Source organism: Pleurodeles waltl, chromosome 10 (genome assembly GCF_031143425.1).
Source record: "Pleurodeles waltl isolate 20211129_DDA chromosome 10, aPleWal1.hap1.20221129, whole genome shotgun sequence".
Lineage (NCBI taxonomy): Eukaryota > Metazoa > Chordata > Amphibia > Caudata > Salamandridae > Pleurodeles > Pleurodeles waltl.
Window position 1 is genome coordinate 159057901 of NC_090449.1, and position 21718 is coordinate 159079618.

General features: G+C 44.4%; 1 long non-coding RNA gene across 1 annotated transcript in view; it reads left to right on the forward strand.

The window, feature by feature from the left end:
* Nucleotides 1–3251: 3251 nt before the first annotated feature.
* LOC138260731 (uncharacterized) overlaps nucleotides 3252–21718 on the forward strand; it is a 31270-nt gene continuing 12803 nt past the window's right edge. Inside the window, exon 1 of the long non-coding RNA XR_011198947.1 lies at nucleotides 3252–3500. This is a non-coding gene — a long non-coding RNA (uncharacterized lncRNA). The remainder of the gene's footprint in view (nucleotides 3501–21718) is intronic.

Sequence of the window (21718 nt, forward strand, 5' to 3'; positions counted from 1 at the left end):
TTTAGGATCACCCCATTGATTCCATTTATCAATTCCAGTACTATTCTTCCACGCTTGTCTGACTTACTAGTAAATGGAAAGAGGATCTGGGATGGACCATGCTTCCTTGGGTTACTTGTGTTATTGGCTTTGTGCAGGGCATTGGAAAGTTTTGCACTAAAATCACTCATTATCAGCATTTGAAAGTTTCCACCTGACTCCAAGGCAAGACAAATCGACCAACAAAACATTACATTTGGGGCCCGGAGGAACATATAAGTTTAATAAGAACAGGGTGTCAGCTGAGGAGGCACATATTTTTGGGAGACTTATCTTGATGCATTGTATATTGTTATGAGCAAAAATGAACAAGTTCAAAGTCCCTTTGTATTTCTGCCATAAGCAGGATTGCAAGACCTCCCTTGGCAGGGCCTTGCCTAACCTTAGAAGCAGGGACGTCTAAAACATAATAGTTATTCCAATCTAATTTAGCTGTAGACCAAGTTTCTTGGAGACAGACAATTGCCAGGGAAAATCTTTGCAGACAACTCAACTTTGATGCTTCCAGTCCAGTGATATTCCAGGATATAATTGAACTATTATTGCTAAAAGGGAAGTTTGGAGCCATTGTTTGATTTATTTTTGTTTAGATTTCTTGAGACCCAAGACCAAGCAGCTACCTCATTTGTTTCCTCCTTAGTGGGTGAGCTGTGGTTCCAAATCTTTCAGCATTTTTCAATGTGAATTGTCAAATCCTATGGTAAACTTATCGCATTTACAGCTGAACAGAGATGGTGATTGCTTAACTCCTCAGTTAAAGCATACTGTGTAGTAGACTGCTGTATATTTGTGATGGATGCCCACTACATCAGAGTCATTTATATGGAGTCTTTCACTTTCTAGGAGTTCTGATGAGGGAATTATGCTGGACCAGAATTCAACTCAACCTCTAGCCGGATCATGTGTATTAGTTAAATACACCAATTTTATTTCTGAGGAAGTTGAGGAGTAGAGACAAGGGAGGCTTTGCAAGAGTTTTTAAATTCTTTGGCAATTTAAAGGGTCATATCCGTTCACAAAAAGATCTGTTACCTCAAGGATACAAAACTGATTCGTTACTATGTTTACTGACTTTGAGCCTCTCCTGGATTTAGTTTCCACTCCTGTTTGTACAGGGCGGCGGGTTTCCTGAAGAGACTTAAAACTCACAAAGTTGGGGCCCTGAGGGTTTAATTGAATCATCTCCTCCCTTCTGGGAGAATGAAGAAGATAACTAGGGGCTTGAAGACTCACTTGATTTGCCAAAGTTTCATTTTTTCCCCTTTACCACTTTGCTAGAAGGAGATATAGACGGGTTAAATTTGACTCTGCGGGGCTTCTGTTTGGTAATTCTGTGATTCGTTTTCCTTTTTTTTTCCTCGTGGATTTCTTCATTTCGCCATATTTCTAGTGACTGATTTTACATTAGTGATGTGATTATGAAGAAGATTTTTTGTTATGTGCTTGCTCCCATTGTGGAGTTAAATATTGGATAAAAGGGGCAAGCTGCTGTAACTAAGCTCGCCTCCAGGTCCAATGAAGGTTCAGCGAACAGCCTGTGGAGTGAATAAACTATTTCCCTATCCCTATATTAGCCTATCCCTTTTTTCTTTTTTCCCCTTTCTGGGGGTCTCGTGGTTGTCTGAATAGCACTAGTTTTTGTAAATATATTTGCCATGTGAATAGTTTTTTTGGTGAGCTGCGGTCTCGCTTTTGGGCCCCCTCTCTCTCCAGGAGCGGCCCTTGCGGCTGTAAGCAGGCCATTACCATGCATTAGGACTTCTAGAATTGAAGTCTGAATTTCCAGCAACTGGTCCAAATTGTTTGTTGTTTTTTCGAGCAGTGAAAGTATAGATTCAAGTACCCTTAGAAGGGAATGTAGAGACTCAGAAATTATTAAATGCTCGTCTGCCGGATAAAATGATGATAGTTAGGGTAGATCCAGGGAAAGAGATAAGCTAGTATCCAATTCCAGTACTTTGCTCTTTGTGCTGTTAAATAGTTAGAGTCTCTTTTGGAGGTTTACTCCCAACCAAGCGAGGGAGCTTGCTCAGCTCAGTATCGGAAAGTGTAAACTACATTGGTAGAGAACAGGTTGAAGAACCTTAAAGACTGTCCTCTGGCTGCTTGGTGCAGTGGGGTCTTTAGAAATAATGCTTTCAACATTTCCTGGAACTTTTAGCACAATTTCCTTACAATCTGTTTTTAAGATATCGCTTGGTTCATCACTAGGTGCAGCTATACATCCTTTTGCTGTTTGCTCGCTTCCGTTTTGTAACCAGGTGATCATAGGGAAAAAACGTAGGTATTGCTGTTAGCGCTTCTAGGGCGCCGATGTGCGCAAACTTCTGCTTACTTCGCCTTACAGATTGAGCTGTTCCCAGCCTCTTCAATACTATCGTGTGATTTCTTAGCTTTTTGATTGTCATGGTGGTGGAGATAATTTTCCCTTTATTTAGAGTTTGGAGCACGCCACCATCTTTACTTACTGCAGGACATGCGGTTGACGTTGATGGCTAGTGGGCGCTTACCAAAACTGAGACTATGCCTCTTGAGAAGAAAGCACTCTTCTCTTAACGATAAATGGAGGCAAAAAATGGGTAGATGAATAGATGATGATAGAAGCCCCAAAGCAAAAAATAGGGCTGAGGTGGGTGAGTGGTTGGTGGAGAGCAAGCCGCACTCAACCAGTTCTTCCCTCAGGTCTGAGCATTAGCTGCTCAACTAACACCCCAAGAGCCCAAGCAGTGGAACTGCTGACGCATGCTAGCTCGCAGTGACCAAGCCTTAACACCCAGTACAATAGTATGCTCCACGTGCCTTCTTCTCTTCCTTGGCCACCACCCCTCGCCTGCACAGATCTCCTACTGTCAAGCCCCAGCAGGGCGGAGCAGACAATACGCTGGCGTGTTCTGCGGTGCAGACAACAACTTCCACGGCAGCTGCAGGGGGCTGCCTCGTTCGACACAGACCACCCAGCTGAAGGAACCGACTGGCGGCAAAATGAAGCACCACTCCTTAGATGGGACATAGCGGCACCTGCTGGTGACGGGGCACGCTGTTAAAGGCATGTGTAATCTAGTACTTGAGATGGCCTCCAAGGCAGGAATGCAGCAGGGCAGGTTTAATAGGAAGAAGACACATGGTGAAGTGAAAAAACTGCCCAGAATCTGGTCCGGACCAAGCACCGCCACACCCCTTTCGCTGGATGGTTATCTTGCGTGATGAAGAGGGGGGCGCGAGCATGCTGATGAGGCAGCGATAAATCCCTCCCTGATGCAAAGACGTTTGTGAGTTTAATCATCTTAATGCCAAGAGCAGGCCACTGAGACTGCTTACTACCTCAATGCTGCCAATAGCCAGAGATACTCCAAATATTCCCCAAATTACTTCCTGAAGGGACTCTGGGTGCAGAGCTGAAGCATGGAACCAGCGGGCACAAGCCACATTGGCCTAAAGTCGGCCGCCTCCGCGCCCACTAGGTACGCACCACGCCCTTACAGCCTTGCCTTAGATCACCCCAAGCACTTTACCTCCTCGCGCTGCTGAAAGCCGCCTCACTCCCCTCCCCGTAAACTTACTTCGTGAAGTCAGACGGCTCTCGGGCAGATTACACCCACTTCGTTCACAGTTCCATTCTGCTCCTCTTGGAGCTCTAGAGACGACACAAGTGCAACAGGAAGGCCTGGGGGAGAGGGTTCGAGACCGCCCCTAAGGGAGAGCGGGGAGCCACAGGAGTAGTGCTCCCTGGCGTTCCTGGCCACACCCACGCACCCCGGCAGTCTCCGCTCATGGCTCACAAATTCACAATTCACAGTAATCACAAATTCACAGATAGTCTAGTCACATTGATTAGAAATGCTTCGACTCCTTTGTCATCCCGAGTTTTGCCAACAGCAAGGCAGGTTGCACACAAGTACTTCGGATGGACAATTTGACATCAGTCAGTCAGGAGCCACAAATACCAAACCTCTTGCCAAGTTAGTAAAGGGTTTTTGGAGTTCTGTCTTCGGGGAATCAGTCCATGTGGGATATCTGCCAGGAAATCCAAGACAGTGCAGGGCTGGCATTCCAGACTCCTTCATGATATTAGTGTTTGGAGGCTGCATCGTATTAGAGTCAAGAGTCGTTTTTCCAAGAAGGATCCCTTTATAGTGAACCGGTTCACTTTGTGTTTGACTCATCATAGCGCCATTAACTTTGGAAATGTTTTTATTTTTTCAAACATTTCACATTTTTATTGCATGCTGCATTATAAAGCACACATGCAATAACTGATAAGTTTTAATGTGTCTTAGCGTAGTTGTACTGGGAGAGTAACTTTCTAATATAAAACCTATGAGCAACATCAAGCGCTTACCTTTTCACTGTGCTTCAATGTGTGTGCGAGACACTTGGCAGTCTGTATTACAACAGCACAAAGCAGCCTGTTTCAGTGCAGCACTGGGGCTGAAAGCAGAAGCCCTGGGCAGTGCTTTCCCCCTTGCACAGCAGGTTTGGTTGCTGAGCTGCAGGTTTGGTTTGGTTGCATAAATCTGTCCCGCATCACCTGTTTAGAACCGTGCTCCCTTTGATACTGTAGTCTTCTGGGATAGATCAGCATGCAATCAGTATATGGATGTCTTGACCCCATAGCTGAAGTTGGATTTCATCGGTAGGAAGATGGGTCAAGAGATGAGGACTGGAGCCTGGAAACTGGGCACAGAATCAAGTACAATTTGTGAAAGTGAAACTGAAGGTTGTGACGTAATGGCGTACTCCCTATCCCATGAACTAGTCGCCCTGAATGGTCCTATGCTTGTGGTGCGAGTTACCCAGGGGGTGGTAGACAGACCTTGACCTGGAACCTGCAGATCTCAGCCAGAGCTGGTTGTCAGGGTACATGAACCACAGGCCTTTGGGATCCAAACTCACTCTTGCTTCTGAGAGTTAATTGCAGGGTGGAACCAAATACTTTATAGACAACATATGTGAAAATGCTCTAAAATGCACCATGTAACCATATGTTTTTTCGAACATTTTTTGGGGATAGGGACAACCCCTCGACACCTTGGAAGAAGCCTGGTTTGGTCACTCTGTGCTTTTCAGGGTAGATATTTTTAAAGGTTCATCCGCTGGCTCTATAGACTAATGCTTGGATTTCTGTTTTCCAGTTATTCACAATTGTTCACTACAGTAAAGCAATGCTTAGATGAAAAGATAGCTCTATGTGTTAATCAAAATTTCAGCCTTGCACCCTTCTGATGTTGATATATTAGTGTCATCAAGTTGTGTAAAGTTAATGTCTGTCCTTTAAAAATATACTGGGACAGATTTACTAACACTTTGCGCATGCTTTGTACAGCAAAAAGTGTAGATCAGGGATTTACTTTTCTAGAAAGTAACCCTAAAGTAATGAAAAGTGGCACTTTGTGCTGCTTTGCGCTACTTTGTGTCAAGGGGCTTATCATGGATGGTACATGGGTGTTACAGTGCCACCACCCATGGATTTTGACACATGCCCTGTCTACTAACATTTGAGGCTGGGTCTAACTCTGAGAAATGTTTATCATCCAGGAATTCTCCTAACTTTTCAAACTTTACATATGGCTGGACATTACAGCACGCTTGATATGTTTGAGAATTTTTAAACTTTGGGGCATATTTATGAGCCCTTTGCGCTCATTTATTGTGACGCAACAGTGGCGCAAACCCACAAATCCTATTTATGAAGTCACTCACTGTCACTTTGCATGGCTTTGAATGGCCTCATAAATATGGAGTAAGGCAAGGCAGCGCAAATCACTGCGCTGCCTTACTCTGCTCTAGGGAGGCAGTCCATGGGCATTGCAGTGGGTGTTCTTACACAACACCCATGGATTTTGACACATACACAGATTTACAAGAACTTGTACACCTGGGGGTGTGCCAAAACCTTACACCTCCCCAGTGGGCACTATTTCTTCTCATTTTTTACTCTTTCTGTGCGGGCTGCATCCTGCAACACACATATAAAGAGGGACCGCCCCCCAGAGATTGTTTCTGTGGAGGAAGTTGCCCCTCACTGCACAAAAATAATCCTGCATACAATTCAGACACCCTTGCACCAAGGGTTGGCACAGGTGACTTGCTGTGCTGCCCTGCACCAAAAAGTCATACATATCCACCTCAATCTTAGTCTAGCTTTTTGTACTGGAAAGAACAAGCACTGTGCGTGACATCACGCAGACACCTTTGCCCTGTCGCGCAAGGGTGTGCATGCCTGCACTAGGCCGCATGTTTATGAAGTTGCTCTGGCGATGACATCAGCAGCAGGACACATGATAGCAGCTAAGGAGCTGCCTTGCTGTCTCCTCCTTAGGCAACACAGTGTTAAAATGAAGTAATTATTCAGGGTTAGTAGGCGCTATATGAATACAATTCCAATTAATTTTGTCATCAGTTTCTCTTTAGTCCATAGGATGGCACTGGAAGCAAAGCGATCACGAGATCCACGGTGCTAAGTAGTGAAATTAATAAATTATGCCAAACTGTCCACAGTGTCTCTTTATCTAGGGTTTTTCTGCTGACAAAATCTCACCCTGTATATCGCTAAACAATGACAATTAGCAAATCATACCTAAGGGTTGTTAATTGAAATGTCCAGTTTTACATATAATTGGTAAGACTGGTGTTTAATATTTTTCTCCAAACTCCCGAATTTTGGCAGAACAGTCAACCCGGGTACAAAGAACTAAAGCGATTCGCCCAGGGTCCAAGTACTTGTGAACTCCATGGCTAATATTCATTCACTAGGTTGTGTGATACAAATTGTATACGTATGAGCAGCAGATTGTCTAATACCCACATCCCAACACAGATATTTCAAGGCGCTGTGCAGGACACTTGTCGAACATCCGCCCAGAAATTGTTAGTCAAAAGTTGGCATTATAGTAGGGTAGGCTCAAACCTTCATCCTTGTGCTATGGACATCGCTAGAAAGATTGATTTTGAAAATATTAGCACTTATTGTTTAAACACAAATTACAGTTGTTTGTGGCACCTTCTATGTGGAGTAGTTATTAATGAGTTTCACGCAGTAACCAATACAAAAGCACCAGATATCAGTCCAGCCACTGATAAAATAATGAAGCCAAAAATAAGCTAATGACCTTCTGTATGGCACGTATGCCATGGCAGAAAGTTCTGCAACCTTTGCTTTGAACAGTAGCCTAACAAAGGGCCCCGCAGTCCCTGCGGTGCAGCCCCCTCCCCCCACTCCTCCTCCGAGCTCCAGGTGGCTCCCTCATCACAGTACACCGTCCACCTGGGGCAGGCACATGACTGGGGGAGCGGGCACCCTCCAGGTACTTTGCAGGCGGGTCCCCTCATGTTTCGTTACGCCACTGGCTTTGATTTGCTTACCGTTAGAAAACCCCAGGGCAATTCCCAAAATAAACACCTGCGAAACCCTAAGAAGGTGCAGGCCTCTGAGACAAGCACGGACTGGCTCGAGTATTCCTCGAGGCAGCTGACCTTCCTCTGGGCCTGCTGCTGTCTTCACCCCATAATGTTCACTGAGCTCATTGCATTTGTTTGAGGCGTCACTTCCTGTGAGGTAAGGTTGGTGTGCCAGCAGCTGGTTGAAGGTACATGGATGTGGGCAAAAGAAAACTGTCGCTCCTTGAAGCGTTATTAATAGGGGAAGACAGCTGTCCAAGTATAACAGGCATTGGCAAACAAATATGTCATCAATTGGCTGCATATCATTTGGCTCAGCTGATGCTTGTTTTCCTTTGTCACGTTTTTGTAAGTGGTGGGGGAGCTGAAAGGTCCTCGCCAATATACATAAAAAATACATTGACTATGAATAAAAATAACTTTTGGTATCAAAAAGCACACCTTCCCAAAGTATTTCCTTGCACCAAAGGGAACTACTTTGTGGGCGGATGTGCACCTTGTGAAAGAACAGAATGATGACACTCAGAGTGAAGTTAGCCAGTGGCTTAAGTGGGCTGACCCAGTGCCTCACTGTGCTGTAGTGGGTGGAAGGGAAACAAAAGATCAATGGAAGAAGTGGGCTGTCTGAAAGCCCCTAAAGGTATAAAAGATATATTTTAGGACAATCAAAAAAGGTATTTTCTAATACCAGAACTAAAAATGGATAAAAACATACACAATCCTTCCTTATTTACAGCTGGTGATGTTTTGGAGCTAAGAAAGCAGCTCTCTTGTGGCAAGCACAAAACCTTTTAATGAATCTGAAACACTCTAATAGACCTCAAAACCTTTGACCAATGAACGAAGACCTGTGTGATTTCTAAACACAAAACATATGGTACACCAGATTAAAAGATGTGTGGTGTTAAAAACACACTAGGCAAAAACAAAGGATTTTCTGAAAATGAGAAGTAAGTTCCTGCCACCAAATAGTAAAGGTCACTAGAAGCAAAGAGTTGGCCACATTACTGCTGACATGTATGCATTTGCAGTATACCCTTGCTCTGAAGGAGGATCATTGTTCAAATAAGAGGTGGCCTGTCCCCTATTAAGAGATCCAGTTTTAAAGTGTAAGTGCTCCCTATAGATATTGTATTGTTGATTGTTTTATCCATGATTGGCTTTTGATTTACTGGTAAGTCCCTAGTAAAGTGCACTAGAGGTCCCCAGGGCCTGTAAATCAAATGTAACTGGTGGTCCTGCAGCACTGGCTGTGCCACCCACATTAGAAGCCCTGTAACCATGGCTCAGACCTGCCACTGCAGTGTTTGTGTGTGCAGTTTTAAACTGCCAATTCGACTTGGCAAGTGTACCCACTTGCCAGGCCTAAATCTTCCCTTTTACTAATGTCAGGCACCCCTAAGGTAGGCCATAGGTAGCCCCAGGGGCAGGGTGCAGGGTATGTTTAAAGTAGCACATGTACAAGTGTGTTTTATATGTCCTAACAGTGAAATACTGCCAAATTCGGTTTTCACTGTGCAAGGCCTATCTCTCTCATAAGTTAACATGGGGGCTACCTTTAAATATCCTTAAAGCACAGATTCCCCTTGAGAGCAGATAAAAATGTGGAGTTTAGGGTCTCTGAACTCACAATGTAAAAATACATCTTTTATTTAAGTTTTTTTTTTAAATTGTCCGTTTGAAAATGCCACTTTTAGAAAGTAGGCATTTTCTTGCTTAAACCATTCTGTGACACTGCCTGTTTGTGGATTCCCCGTCTGGGTCAGTTTGACAGTGGGCTGTCCATACCTCTTCTCTAGACAGTGACACAAAAGAGGGTGGGGGTGTAGCCTGCATATCCTGATCAGCCATCTGAGCTAGAAGGGAGGGAGGAGTGGTCATTCTCACCTGAAAGGACTGTGCCTGCCCTCACACAATGCAGTCTCCGACCCCCTGGTGTGTGTCTGGGGCCTGGCCTGGCCTGGACAAGGAAAGTTCTTGCAAACACTTGAGACTCTGCTTTGAAGTTTGCCAACTTCAAAGGCAGAATTGAGTGTAAGAAGAAGACCAAAACCCCAGACTTTTAGAATCTTTCTGGATTAAGAGGACCCTCTGAAGAGCTGGAGGAGTACTGTCCCTTTGCTGTGTTGCTTTGCTGGACTAGCCTGCAGTTGCTGCTTCTGCCTTAAAAGAGTTCAAAGGGTGAACTTTGCTGTGTGTCCTGCTTGAGAAAGTTCTCCGAGGGCTTGGAGTAGAGCTTGCCTCCTGTTTGAAGACTCGGAGACACCAAAGACTTCAGTTTCCTCAACCTGCAGCACTGGGAACTCTGTTTTGTGCTGTTCAGGAGGAGTAACCATGTGACTCCCTCAACAACGCCGCTGGCCTGCACTGTGACCTGCCGACGCCGCACGGAGTCGCATTGCCCCGCTTCGCACCAAAACCCCTGGTCTCACCGATGCCATAATCAGATGACTTGACTGAGCCGCAGCTTACACCGTGGCCTGTGGGCCCCGCACTCTGGCATTGCCTGCTCACACCGCAGCCTGGGCCTCCCCAACGACGAGACTCCTGCTGACAACAGCGCTGCTGCCTGCACTGTGGTCTGTGGACACTGCTCATGAGGAGCACGAAGCACTGTCCCCTCCCACACCGCTGCCCTGGTCCACCAATGCCAGCACCACTGACTCCAGTGTCAACACCAGGCATCCCTGCCTGCACCGTGGCCTGTGGACACCGTTCGTGAGGGTCACAAAGCACTGTCCCATCCCGCACCGCTAACAACGATGCCGCTGCCTGCACCGTGACCTGTGGACACCGCACGTTGCACCGTGCTGCATCACACCGCAGCACTGGTCTCACCGATGCCACTGAACGCCATCACCGAGCCGCTGCCTGCACCGTGACCTGTTGGCACCACACGGCGCGTCTTTCCACTTTGCACTGCAGCCCCGACGCCATCAACGCCAGCCTTCCTGACATCATCAGCCTGGAGTTTGATCTGTAACGCGTGTGACTTCAAGGGCCCGACGACTCCTGCAATGACTCTGGAACCGACACCACAACATCAGTGACGCCGCTCTCCAGAGCTAACCTCGAGGGTCACGATGCCCTACAAATCCAAGGTACTGTTTGCAGGTCTTCCCGACACCGTAGCTGGCCCGCGACGCCACGGCCGGCCTGAACTGTTGGTTTTGTTGATCACAACGCCATGATAGCCCCAGGTGGAGCTATTGACTTCAAGGAACTGTGTTTTTGAGTAAACCTTGAAGAATTCATATTTTTTTATTTGGTCTTGTTTTAAATAGATAAATATTGGCTATTTTTCTAAAACTGGTGTGATGTCCTTTCGTAGTGTTTTCACTGTGTTACTGTGTGTTTTGTGCAAATACTTTACAAATTGCTTCTGAGATAAGCCTGAATGCTCATGCCAAGCTACCAAGGGGGTGAGCAGGGGCTATCTGAGCAGGTATCTCCCTTACCCTGACTAGAGCGAGGGTCCCTAATTGGACAGGGTGCAAATTGACTGCCAGCTAGAGACCCCATTTCTAACAGAGAGGAAAGCTAGTTCCTGAAACTGTGCACCATCATTTTGCAGTATCTGCAGGATGGTTTAAGGAAAGAGCTGTTTGTTTCTACCCCTGATGTTTTCTGCAAATGTATTTTATAAACCCTGGAAGACAATATCCTGCAACTTTTTTATGTCACCGAAATGATAACTGCTAATTTTCGGAATTTTTTAAAACACCAGAAAATGTCCATTGTACTTCACACAAATACAGGAAACCATAATTATGAGTATTATTTTACGAATTGAAAGGTGTAGAACAAAGGTGCAATACCAGCAGAAGAAAAGAGACTCATGGCCATCTTTATGACCAAGGTTGTATCACTCTTGCACCACGCAACGTGGTGCAAGAGCGACACAAACCTTAAGTCAAATGTTTGCAGCCACACAAAGTCAGTTTGCATGGCTTTGAATAGCTTAAAAAATCTGCAGTAATGTAGAGCAAATCACTGTGTTGCATTACTCTACACGAGGAAGACAGTTCATGGGCATTGCATCGGTGGTACCATGCAACTCCCATGGTTTTTGATACATTCTGATATTTACCAACCCTGGTAAACCTGGGAATACGCCAAAATCCTACGCCTCCCCAAGTGAGGCGTAAAATGGAGAAAAACCTTTATTTCTCCTCGTTTTTTTCCTCTTTCTACTTGTGCTGCTTTCTGAAGCACACATAGAAACAGGAAAAAGCCTCTCAGGATAGTTTTTGCGAAGGAAGATGCACCTTACTGCACAAAACAATCCTGCATGCAATGCAGGCACCCGTGCACAATGCTCAGAATTTGGATAAATACAGCACATTCCTGCCTTTTCCCAGTGACACATGCAGTGCAGCTAAATGACATGCTATGCTGCCCTCGGCCACAAATCCCATAAATCTGAGCCTGAATGAATAACACTCATGCCAATGCAGCAGTCCAGCCTCCACATTATGACATTGGCAAACGAGCCACGGTCGGATCGCCGATACCACCACTTTTTCGCCCGCCAGCGGTCTTAATCTGCCATTTTACACGGCGGAGACAGGGTGCCGGTGGCCCCAGGGTGGCCTCCGCACTGCCTATGCACTTGGCATGGGCAGTGCAGGTGCCCCATCGACAGCCCGTTCACACTTTCACACTGTCACGCTGTCTGCTTAGAAGACAGTGAAAAGCGCAACAGGTGCTGTTGCACCCAACGTACCGCAACATTGCCACTGGCTCGATTACAAGCAGGCGTCAATGTTGTGAGCTGTTTCCCGCTGGCCCAGCTGGAAACTGGTAATAGGGACTGCGGGAGGGCTGCCACATAGGTGGTAAACTGACTGCGGGAGTGTGGCGGTCGGGCTTTTCCACCCAACAAACTCATAATCAGGGCCTCAGTCTTTGACTTATTTCCAGAACAATCTCATTTATATAAACTCTTAGGGCTCTACTCACGAAAGTAAATTTACATGTGCAAATGTACAGTTGTGTAAATTTACTCTTGCACCTCGGAGTAAACCCACTGTTTTTGCTATTCAACATTTCTGAGTGTAGATTTATACTTAAATGTAGACTTTCATGTCTCCACCTCCTGAAAAAAGGGGGTGAAGACATATGTCTGAATTTACAAGTGTAACGTTACTCTTAGTAATGTTTCACCCTTAGGCAAAGATCTCTGAGATCTCCCTATAGTAAAGTATAGGGGCAAGTAATAGAGTTTATTATTTTAAAAAAAGTAAAAATATTTTAATGTAAAATAAAATTATAAATCAATTTAAAATGATTATTATTCTATACAATAAATACAATGCTGCAGGACACTAACTTATACATTTTAATTTAATTTGTAAATATTATTTTTTAAACAAAATGATGAGGAAATTCCCACCCTCACTAGCATGTTAATATGTAATCAAAATATTGTACATTTATTTAAAAGGTATTTTTAAAGTATTTTAAATTAATTAAAATGTTATTAGAAGTTTAAATGTTAAGTTAGCATTTGAAATAAATTGATTGTTAACTATAGAAATATAGATGAATTAGAAGTCAAAATATTTTAATTTATTTAACATTATTTCCGGTGGGGTGGTATTTTAGGTTCCTGCCTCGATTATTTTTATGGGAGTGTGTTACAGTACCTGCTAGTTGCCATTTGTGGTGTAAGACTTAGTCCAAGGCTGGCCAGGACACCTTTACTACTGTTTTTGGGCTTTGAGCTGCAGTACGTTTTTAGGTGTAGTTTCGGAAGTTTCAGTATAGCAACTGTCTTCCTCTTTTGTGGATGGATGTTTGTATTAACATGTACCTCCCTAAACCTCGACGTAAACCCCTGACAGCACAGAAGGAAAAGGACCTGCCTCCCTCTCTAACCGTGTGTACTATATATATGAGACTTTAGTTTGCTGAATGCAGAACCCTATAAGATATATATTTTTGAACTTTTACCTATAGGTAAGAGGGGCCCTTTTTGTGTTTGGCAGTATGGGTGATCATTAAAGCTTTATACTTTTCCTGACTGGCAGCCAATGTAATTGCTCTAGACCTTTTTTAAATAAGCTGTCTTTTGGAAATATTTAGAACCAATCTAGCCATCACATTTTGCACTCTTTGCAGTCTGTTAAGCACTTTCACGGATGCACCTAAGTACAATACATTGACATAATCCATCCTAGGAGTAATTAAGGCAGACACACTGTTTTTCCGCGTGACTACTGGAAGAAACTTGAGCGTTTTTTGTAAACTTCAAGCAAGGAGAAACAGGTGGCATCAGTGGGCTGCACCTGTGGTTGAAATGATAACTACAGGTCCAGTTGCACACCCAAACTTCGGGCTACTGAAGATGGAGTTCCACTCCCAACTCAGTTGGCCATAATCTCCTTATATCCAGTGATGAGGAATTCCTGAAGACCAAGATTTCAGATTTGTCCTAGTTCAGCTGTAGACAACTACTACGCATCCAACTTGCTACAGCCGAGAGACACCCTTGAAAATGACCAGCCATAGTGTCATTCAATTGTTAGAATGCAAGCAACATCTGAGTGTCTTTTGCGTAGGAAACTGTACAGCTAAACTTTGGAGGCCGGTGGAGCCATTTATACATTAAACTGGGTAGGGCTGAGAGCCCAGCCCTGTGGAACACTGCATCTTATCTCGCTGAACAGGAAGTATAAGGTTGTAAAATTACTGTTTTTGCCCATTTATTAGAAAAGATTTATTCCTATGCCAAGGTGTCCACACAATGCCCGCCTTATCCAACCTCTGCAAGTGGATATCGTGGGACACCATATCGAATGCGGCAGATAAATCAAGAAGGATGACCTCTGATTTTTTTTCTACATCTACTCCTAATAAATTCAGCGACCTCTAAAAGTGTTGACTTTACTGAATCCTGCACGAATGCCTTATTGAGACATATGAAGAATGCCATTATTTTCAGTACGCTATTAATCTGAATATTCACCAGAGTTCCTAACAATTTCCACATTGCCAGGAGAAGTGAAATAGGTCTATAGTTGCTCAAGACTGAATGGACAGCATTCGTCTTTTTTTAGAAATTGTATTTTTCCAGGCTCTGGACTGCTCCATGCTTCCTTGCTTCAGTGACAGATTGAATAAAGAATTGCTCAAGACATTGAACAACAATGTGGCCAAGTCAAAATATGGAGGAGAGGCAGACATCCATAGGGTAACCAGATCTATGTTTTTGAATAATCTGCTCCGATTCTGCTAAATATTTTTGTTCAGAAAATGCAAGCAGGGATCCCGTGTTCCTAAGGGTGAAATCATGAGTTGGGACTATTTGAGTGATTGTCAAAATCTGAGTATATCTTTTCTACCTTATCATGATGGAAAGTTGATAAATTATTAACAAGCGATTGAGATGCAGGAATCCCTTGCTTCACCACTACTGGTATTTTTTTACAATCTAGGAAAAAGCCCTAGAGGAGTTATCTGCTGCCGCAGTTTTTGCCGTAAACAATTCTGCTTTTGCTTTTTAAATATTTTTGCAGAAATTTTTAAGGGATTTTTTTATAAGCCAGTTTATGTCTGTGTCTGTATTCCCGTCTTCATTCTCTTTCCAGTTGTTTAAACATATGTTTTTCATTCTCTAGACTAGGTGAGAACCAGGTGGCTGTGGAGAAATGTATTTTTCATGCTCCTCTTTTAGTTGTAGCCAATTTATAAGCTCCTGTACGCAGGGCTGAATTGAAGTTATTAACTGCATCTTCAATCCTGTTGAACAAATTAATTTTCAATTGTGAACAGACGTTTCCCAGATTAGCACCAGGTATAGGCAATGCCCAGGGCGTGTGTCCTTGGCTTGTCTGATAACCTCAGGCTGATCAGAAGCAATTGTCAATTGAAAAGGGACTAGGAAGGGGTCTGTCCAGACTAACGGACAAGGCGTGGCCATGATCAATGAGAGAATATCCGGGACTATAAAACTTCAATGTGTGACCTCTTATGTGTGGGACCCTCAATTTTTTTCAAAAAAATTAATATCAGCCATCACTGCAACTAGTTGCCCTGCAATTTTGCAATTAGGGTCATCAATTGTAGATTATAGCCTCCAAGTACCATAAAATTAGAATATTGCAAGCAAAATGGTTCAACAACATTTATAAGTACCTCACTTAAATTGGAAAAGTGTTGTGGTGGTCGATAAACTAAAACACCCAACAGGAATAAATTATTAGAAATTTTTACCTAAAAGACAAACCCCTCAGCCAACTCTAGCTCCTCTACTTTTTATATGGAGCATTGAAAATTAAAGCGAATTGTGGAAATTTATGAAAGACAGAAAGAAAGATTAATGAAAGAGTTCCATTCATAAAGGAAAAACATTGACTAATGGTTATCTATATCACATTTTTGCTACCAATACAATACTTGATATTGTCAATGTGGCTGAATTCTGTCAGGCGGTAACACTTTCTTATCACTTACTGAGACCCGGTGTGTAGCTTAAGCACTGCTTTGGCACCTGTAGCAAGCCCCTGTCTTTGTCAGTTCTTCTAGTAGGATCTGAAACAAGAGGCATTCACTGTTCCACTGTGGGCTTTATTCCATTTGTTTTCAGTATTCTGTAATGTATTGCAGAAGGCTGAGAGCAATGGATTTTAGCCCCTTACATTGCAACCAGATATGTCAATTGTAGGTCCTGCATTTCAGAGGGCTTACATAAGATACCCTTCGACATTGGCAGTATTCTATCAAGTGCCTACACTGGGAGCGCTTGTTTCATGATTGAGACATGATTGCTGCAAACCACTCCTTGAGATGCAGTCTTATTTTTGGATCTTAAATGCTGTCGTTAGGTCTGGCATCAGCCAATACCTTTTGATTTTACTAAAACGATATGTATAATATACTTATGTACAGGGACTTTCAGACAGCCCTCTTCAGCTATTGGTCTGGTATTGAGTTATTAACATTTTTCTTTCTTCACCACAGCATATAGCATGGAGCAATAGGTCAGCCCACTTGAGTCATTGGCTAACTTCACAATAAATGCCCTCCCTCTGCCTTTTCACAGGGAGCACATTCATGCACAGAGTGGTTCCATAAAGTGCCAGGAACTATAATGGGAATGTGTGCTTTTTGAGACCAAAAATTTTTTTTTTCAACGAAATAAAGTGTCCATAAATCATGACAAAAGAATCACTGAAAAGACCAAATGGCTTGTGGCCAATGCCAACCCTAATGGTTTTGCCAAAGTTTATTACTTTGATATTTTCATAGTTTGTCTACAGCATCCAGGTGCTTGCTGTGTTGCAGCAACTCTGCATCATTGGACCTGTTGTTCAGTAATTCCCTGTTTCCGCTTAAGCCTTCAATTTGGTTAGAAGATGCTGGTGTGTCAGTTTCTGCTCCTGCTCTGGACAATGTGGTCTGTTATTCTCTGCTTCCGGTTGTCAGCGGAATAAATGTACTTTACATACAAAATGAATATGTTGAGCACTTGATTGAGAAATTAATTAACTGAAGCGACAGGCAGTCAATGAAGCCAATAATCTATTGCAATGTGTGACACATATCAAGATATTTTTTTCGCACTAGTAATACTATACAGTCCAAAGCAATTTATTATGCAGCGTAATGCAGCACATTTTAAAGCAGTAATATTGTGTTATTTTCTATATTTTTTCACACATGTTAACATTGTTTGGACAAAGGTACCACCCAATTAGTAACAGTTCAACACTCAAATACAGCAAAAGGCAATCCAAAGGTGGCCAGTCAAGTTTTGCGAAGGGCCTTCCCCTGTGCAACAATACGTACTGCTGCGTTTTTAGTAACTAATGATCCGTCTGAGCTATAAACATTTTTTGCATAAAATCTGCAGATTACGCAACAGATGGTTGATTGGTCACTTCTCTTTTGTTTATTGCTATATTTGAATGTTAAACTGGTTCTATGGAACTAATGAGATGCAGCTAATGTCCAGACATTGTCAGTAAGTGTACAAATGACAAAATAATGGAGTAATACTCTCACAAAATGTGCCGGTTCGCACAGCATAGTTTTGCCTTTGTTTGCTTCATGATTTGCTAGCCTCCACCACATAATTTGGCCTCCTCTGCCTCATAATCCCAGTGGCCCTGAATACGGAGCTGTCAGTCAGTCTGATTAAACAGACATCAATATTTAGCAAAACTGTGGGAATATGAACAATGGCGACAAAAGTTCTTCAGGCTGTCGGGGGTGTGCCCTACAAAACCCCTTCGGGCTATTTACCTGTGCAGAATTAACATTTCCAAACTTCTAAAAGTAGTGGTTTGAAAGAGAGTAAAAATGTACGCTAATCAGAGGGAGAGCTACATTTTTTCAACGTTTTTGAATTTAAGAGATTAAAATCCAGAGTGAAGCACTCTAATATCTTGGTGTGATAAGCGCCTGAATTGCCTTCACTAGGGTAATGTTTTTTTATTTTCTTTTTAATTATTTATTCTTCGTATAGTACTACCACAATTCTATGTCAGGACCGGAGGCTCAGATTATGCTTCTCTTTCTATGCTTTATTTTTACAGCAGCCAATCAAAAGTAACCACAACAGAAAACTAAATTTCCCAAAAGTCCCATCAACACGTGATGACCATAGAGGAGGACTCCTATAAAGCGCTGCCTCACACAGTTCAACTCCTCTTTCTTTGCTGCTTCGCAGCCAGTAAAGTGCACTTTCGCTTTCATTGTATTTGGTGATAATGTATGCGTGTAGTGTAGGTGGCTGTCCTGGTTTATAGTGGGTAACTTGTGGTACTTACACCTGTGCCAGGTCCAGTTATCCCTTATTAGTAGAATAGAGGTGTTTCTAGCAGCTTAGGCTGATAGAAGGTAGCTATGGCAAAGCAGCTTAGGCTGAACTAGGAGACATGCAAAGCTCCTACTATACAACTTATATCATATGCACAATATCACAAGAAAACACAATACTCAGAGTTACTAAAAATAAAGGTACTTTATTTAAGTGACAATATGCCAAAAGTATCTCAGAGAATACCCTCACTTAGGAGGTAAGTAATATACACAAGTTATATGTACACAAACCCAAAACAGGTAAGTAACAGTAAGAAAAGTAGTGCAAACAATGTAGAATCACAATAGGATGCAATAGGCAAGCATAGGTCTAGGGGCAACACAAACCATATACTCCAAAAGTGGAATGCGAATCACAAATGGACCCCAGACCTATGGGAGATTGTAGAGGGTCACTGGGACTGTGAGAAAACAGTAAGGGTGTCCAAAATACCCCACCCCAAGACCCTAGAAAGTAGCAGTAAAGTTACCCTACTACCCCAGAAAGACACAATAGTCGTGATAGGGGGATTCTGCAAGAACCACAAGCACCAGCAAAACACTGAAGACGGATTCCTGGACCTGAGGACCTGTAAAGGAAGGGGACCAAGTCCAAGAGTCGCGATAGTGACCGGGGGGGGGGGGGCAGGAGCCCAGGAAACCCCGTATGAAGGTGCAAAAGGGCTGCTTCTGGCCAGAAGATGTCTCATGGCGTGCTGGATGTTGCAGAAGTGTTTCCAGGCAAATATACCGCAAACAAGCCTTGCTAGCTGCAAGAGTTGCGGTTGAGGTTTTTGGGTGCTGCTGGGGACCAGGAAGGACCAGGATGTCGCCCCTTGGAGGAGGAGACAGAGGGGGCGCTCAGCAACTCAGAGAGCCCCCGCAGAAGCAGGCAGCACCCGCAGAAGTACCAGAGCAGGCACTTGGAAGTTCTGTGAACTCAGAGTCACAAAAGGAGGGTCCCACGATGTCAGAGTCCAACTCAGAGGGTTGAGCACTGCAGGACAGAGTGCTGGGGACCCAGGCTAGGCTGTGCACAAAGGAATCCTTGGAGAAGTGCACAGAAGCCGAAGCAGCTGCAAATCACGCAGTACACAGGTTTGCTGTCTGGCGTGGGGAGGCAAGGACTTACCTCCACCAAATTTGGACAGAATGGCCACTGGACTGTGGGAGACACTTGGACCCAGCTCCTGTGTTCCAGGGACCACGCTCGTCAGGATGAGAGGTGACCCAGAGGACTGGTGATGCAGTCTTTTGGTGCCTGCATTAGCAGGGGGAAGATTCCGTCGACTCACTGGAGATTTCTTCTTGGCTTCCAGTGCAGGGTGAAGGCAGACAGCCCTCAGAGCATGCACCACCAGGAAACTGTCGAGAAAGCCGGCAGGATGAGGCACTACAATGTTGCTGGTAGTCGTCTTGCTACTTTGTTGCGATTTTGAGGCGTCCTGGAGCAGTCAGTGGTCGATCGTTGGCAGAAGTCGAAGAGGGAAGTGCAGAGGTGAGCTCTTTCATTCGTTATCTGAGGAATAGCCCAGAGGAGAGACCCTAAATAGCCAGAAAAGGAGGTTTGGCTACCAAGAAAGGAGGTTTGGCTACCAAGAGAGGTAAGAACCTATCAGGAGGGGTCTCTGACGTCACCTGCTGGCACTGGCCACTCACAGCAGTCCAGTGTGCCCCCAACACCTCTGAATCCAAGATGGCAGAGGTCTGGGACACACTGGAGGACCTCTGGGCACCTCCCCTCGGAGGTACTGGTCAGGGGGGTGGTCACTCCCCTTTCCTTTGCCGAGTTTCACACCAGAGCAGGGCTGGGGGATCCCTGAACCAGTGTAGACTGGCGTATGCAGAGATGGGCACCATCTGTGCCCATCAAAGCATTTCCAGAGGCTGGGGGAGGCTACTCCTCCCCATCCCTTCACACCTATTTCCAAAGGGAGCGGGTGTAACACCCTCTCTCAGAGTAAATCCTTTGTTCTGCCTTCCTGGGCCGGGGCTGCCCAGACCCCAGGAGGGCAGAATCCTGTCTGAGGGGTTGGCAGCAGCAGCAGCTGCAGTGGAAACCCCGGAAAGGCAGTTTGGCAGTAACCGGGTTCTGTGCTAGAGACCCAGGGGTATTGGGGTGACAATTCCATGATCTTAGACATGTTACATGGCCATGTTCGGAGTTACCATGGTGACGCTACACATAGGTGCAGTGCACGCCTGTAATGGTGTCCCCACACTCACAAGGTTTGGGGAATTTGCCCTGAACGATGTGGGGGCACCTTGGCTAGTGCCAGGGTGCCCACACACTAAGTAACTTGGCACCTAACCTCCACCAAGTGAGGGTTAGACATATAGGTGACTTATAAGTTACTTATGTGCAGTGAAAAATGGCTGTGAAATAACGTGGACGTCCTGTGTCAGAATTGTCTGAGCTCCCCATGGGTAGCAAAAGAAATGCTGCAGCTCATAGGGATCTCCTGGAACCCCAATACCCTGGGTACCTAAGTACTATATAGAAGGGAATTATATGGGTGTACCAGTGTGCCAATGAGAATTGGTCAAATTAGTCACTACCCTGCAGTGACAATTTTAGAAAGCAGAGAGAGCATAAACACTGAGGTTCTGGTTAGCAGAGCCTCAGTGCACACAGGGAACACATATAGGCCACAAACTTATGAGCACTGGGGTCCTGGATAGCAGGATCCCAGTGACACATATCAAACACACTTACAACATTGGGTCTTCACTATGAGACAGTAAAAACACCATGACATATACTCACAAGCAGGCCAAAAGTGGGGGTAACAAGACTAGAAAGAGGCTACCTTCCTAAACGTAGTGTCTGTTAATTATTTTATTGATTTTCTTGTTGCCGGGAGTGTTTTTTTCCCTCCCAGGGGCGACCGCTCGGTTCAGACCTTTTTTGGTGGAGTGGGAGCAGGGGAGCGAGGACGCACGGCTTGGGCGCAGTCCTCTTTCAGTTTCAGGCATTTCATTCTTCTGTTTCTATTTTTAGCGCTCGCGCTTCCAAGCGTCTTTCTGGCACGTGAGGAGTCGCGTGTTACCGGCTCTTCTGAATTCCTTGAGTTCTGAATTTAGCGCACTTGTGATTTCAGAGCGCTTGTCTGCACACAAGGAGACGCGTGTTTAGTCTCTCTGGCCTGATTTATTGCTCCCCGTGTTACACCCCAGAGCCTGTACACTTGGGGTTGCAAAAGATCTGTATTCAGGCTGGGCCTGATATTTTCCTATGTCTTCTATGGCAGCTCCCTCCACACCTTAATTGTAAATATATATATGACTTGATATATTTTGTGAGCATATATATGCTGTTTTTCTGTCCTTTCCCATATATTTTTCCTATATTATTGGAGCCCTTTTTCTGCTGTATTACAGCATGGCTGGTTATGAAGTCCAGGCTGGTGAAGAGTACTACTTAGATGACTCCACTGGTTCTTTTGAACAGGATTTAGTTTATGCCTTGGACACA